Source organism: Prorops nasuta, unplaced genomic scaffold (assembly GCF_024137725.1).
Source record: "Prorops nasuta isolate Cenicafe-Biocafe unplaced genomic scaffold, Cenicafe_Pnas_1.2 PNAS00004, whole genome shotgun sequence".
In the NCBI taxonomy this organism is placed as follows: domain Eukaryota; kingdom Metazoa; phylum Arthropoda; class Insecta; order Hymenoptera; family Bethylidae; genus Prorops; species Prorops nasuta.
Window position 1 is genome coordinate 1,815,969 of NW_027116801.1, and position 3,899 is coordinate 1,819,867.

At 32.1% G+C, this 3,899-nt stretch overlaps 1 long non-coding RNA gene across 1 annotated transcript; it reads left to right on the forward strand.

Moving 5' to 3' along the window:
* The first annotated feature begins 381 nt into the window (after positions 1 to 381).
* On the forward strand, positions 382 to 3,584 carry LOC136772854 (uncharacterized). The gene is made up of 7 exons (XR_010822516.1): positions 382 to 522; positions 2,091 to 2,128; positions 2,274 to 2,337; positions 2,524 to 2,695; positions 2,907 to 2,944; positions 3,090 to 3,162; positions 3,349 to 3,584. It is a non-coding gene; the product is annotated as an uncharacterized lncRNA (long non-coding RNA).
* Positions 3,585 to 3,899: the final 315 nt, after the last annotated feature.

A 3,899-nucleotide genomic window follows, 5' to 3' on the forward strand; every position in this document is an offset into this window, starting at 1 on the left:
TATTTTTTTAAAGGCATGAACTAAAAATTTCACATAAAGTTTACCGTAGCATAAAGTTAAAACATTCGATTTTTCTATGGGCTATGTGCAAGTCTAGTAAGTTCACGCGTGGCGCTGTCCAACGGCAGAAATTTGAAACATTTGCATCCATTTTCACACAAAATTATTGAGTTTTATAAGGTAAATATATTTAAAAGAAATATATGGAGAGTAGTAAAAGTAATTTATTAGTAATTAATAAATTTTAAATATATTTACCTTATAAAACTCAATAATTTTGTGTGAAAATGGATGCAAATGTTTCAAATTTCTGCCGTTGGACAGCGCCACGCGTGAACTTACTAGATTTGCACATAGCCCATAGTCATTTGGTGCGAATGTGCGTACTTCGCACTTTAGCGGATTGTCAGGCTTAATATAGCTGTCGTTAAGGGGAGTGACCCACTTGAGACCAAAAACACTCATAATATAATAGTTGATGTAATATGTATGATTTATTACGAGAGTTGTGAGTCTTTGGTGGTACGCGTCAAATGAAAAGCAATCGTTTTGTAAAGTTATTCTTCGGATACATTTGCTATTAATGCGGTTGAACCTCTAGCGACATCTATTTCGGTCATTGTTAAGTTATAACGATATCATTAATTTTCCTTTGAATAAAAAACTCAGTGAAATCTTAATTCTCAGCTGGACGACTCAATTTATTACAATTTATGTTAACTTTAATTGTTCGTAACTACGCCGCTTAACTGGGATTGAACTGCGAGTTTTTTTAAAAAGGAAAGCTATTATTATTCGGCAGGATTCGATAGGCTACCGACAGTACCGACATTACTACTAGCGACAATCATCGCTGACTCTGTGTTACAGAATCGCACTTAGCGATTTCTGTCGGTAACTGGTCTTAACGATACCGAAAGTTGTCGCTAAGAGTTACAGAATCCTACTACAGATATAGGGAACTAGCAGTCCATTGTTATATAATCAAAGGCATAGGGCTAATTAAGGGGGAGAGCCTTGTGTAATGAATGTTTAAAATCGATTTTTTTTTCATAAATGGATAGTATATTGCCTAAAGATATTACGTTTAAAATATTACATTAAAATTCGTACTTAGTACATAGTTATACAGATTTCTGTAGTTGTGCGTCATGCAATAATATTGCTCGAAGAGTGTACTGCTTCGCTAGAAACAATAGCTTCTATTATTTTTGTGTACGGTCAAATCTTGTTTTCATACACTGTCTGAGACTATATTTCATAAAAGTTTGAAAAAAAATATTTGTATTAGTCAACATAGTTATCGATCCTATTATCATCCGTCAGCTGAGAGTCTCTTTCCTACTGGAAACTTTAAACGCGTATTTCTCAAAACCACTATTTCCAATTAGCGAGTCGCTTAACTCGAAAAGTTCTCAACCGAATTAAAAAATGTTTTTTTTTTCTTTGAAAGGTAATAAAATTCCCCCATAGATGAATCTCAAGTTGAAAATATTTTACGAATCAATATTTAGTAATCTGCCTTAAAAAGAACAAAAAGATAGTCTAAATTAAATTTTATTTTATATAGCTGATACTTATATGTTTAAAGTATCATTTTTTTTCCAATCAAACGAAGTTCATCCAGAGGGGAATTTTATTAGGATTATAGTAAAAAAAGAAAAACATGAATTTTTGGCTTTTTAGGAAAGCTACATGTCACGCCCTTTGAGGATGTTTATGTGAATGCTTTAACATTAAAGTTAGAAAAAAGTATAATAATCCTTTTGAGAATACATATAATCAAAGGCAAAATTAACGATTCAATTATATATCCTATTACCCTGGAAAAAAATCCCAATATCTGCTCATTTTTCGTGGGGTTACACAAGGCTCTACCCTTAAAGTATATATTTATACAAAAAAAAAGAAAAAATTATTAAACTGACGTTAGTACGTCACAATAAATTGTTATTCCATAGAGCACCTAGTGGCTTAAAGACATCTTTTTGGTGTCTTTTAGTCAATTGGATGACTAAAAGATGTCTATAAGCCCACTTTTAGTCAAGTGTGCTGTATGGGATAATAATAATATGAAATTTGTTTTTCAGAATGGACACTGCAGATTCCCAGCCGTTGATAAGTAGAGGTAAATTATATTTTTTTTAATCTTGTAATGAGGAAGACCGGGGTCAATTGTAATATTCAAATTTGTGATACTGTTGCAATTGACTCCGGTTTTCCCTATATATTTTATTTTTTTGCAACTTAAAAATAACCTTTTTTATGTGTAGAAGATCAAGAAGACTTCTTCCAACAAGCCCTGGGGGGGCGGAGAAGAAATAACCGGTACTCAAAGTAAGATATCAAAAGTTTAAAATATACAGGGGGTCAAATGCATTTATATTTGCTACCAAATTGACAACAGAATTTGCAAATACTGTTGCCAATTTGTACTCAAAATGTTATCTGGGGATTTAATGAAATTCTTTCCTTGGTAAAATGAGGCATTTATTAATTAATTTATGTTTGTTTGTTTTGCAGAATTTCAATCAATCATGGAGGTTCTTGAAAATATGTGTAACCGATATAATAAAATCATAAGGATAGAACAATACGCTCGTATGATGAAGGACATGCATAGGAATGGAAAAAATAAAGCTTTCAATATACGTATATAATAACTTCTAAATTTATGTGCACAAGAATATACACAGTAAAGTATATCAATTTTTCGTTAATTAAAACAATTAACTGTTATGCGTAGTAAAATAATTTGATCTGTAAGGAACCCATAGAGCACCTAGTGACTTAAAGACATCTTTAAGGTGTCTTTCAGTCAATTGTATGACTAAAAGATGTCTATAGGACAACATTTAGTCAAGTGTGCTGTATGGGATAATAATAATATGAAATTTGTTTTTCAGAATGGACACTGATAACTCCGAGCCGTCCACTAGTCAAGGTAAATTATATTTTTTTTAATCTTGTAATGAGGAAGACCGGGGTCAATTGTAATATTCAAATTTGTGATACTGTTGCAATTGACTCCGGTTTTCCCTATATATTTTATTTTTTTGCAACTTAAAAATAACCTTTTTTATGTGTAGAAGATCAAGAAGACTTCTTCCAACAAGCCCCGGGGGGGGGGGGGAGGCGGAGAAGAAATAACCGGTACTCAAAGTAAGATATCAAAAGTTTAAAATATACAGGGGGTCAAATGCATTTATATTTGCTACCAAATTGACAACAGAATTTGCAAATACTGTTGCCAATTTGTACTCAAAATGTTATCTGGGGATTTAATGAAATTCTTTCCTTGGTAAAATGAGGCATTTATTAATTAATTTATGTTTGTTTGTTTTGCAGAATTTCAATCAATCATGGAGGTTCTTGAAAATATGTGTAACCGATATAAAAAATCATAAGGATAGAACAATACGCTCGTATGATGAAGGACATGCATAGGAATGGAAAAAATAAAGCTTTCAATATATGTATATAATAACTTCTAAATTTATGTGCACAAGAATATACACAGTAAAGTATATCAATTTTTTGTTAATTAAAACAATTAACTGTTATGCGTAGTAAAATAATTTGATCTGTAAGGAACCCATAGAGCACCTAGTGACTGAAAGACATCTTTAAGGTGTCTTTCAGTCAATTGTATGACTAAAAGATGTCTATAGGACAACATTTATTCAAGTGTGCTGTATGGGTAGCAAAGAATACGATGATAAATTTGCATAAAACGTATCCCGAACATCCGATCTTTTCTGTGTCTTAAGAAAAACTGAACTTTTGGCGTGACAACGTCATTGAGGATAACCAATGGAATTACATCGACGGTAGAAAAATCGCAGAAGCATTGCGTGTTACGATGCTAGAGTCAGATGCTATCGTAAGTAAGTCTGGTT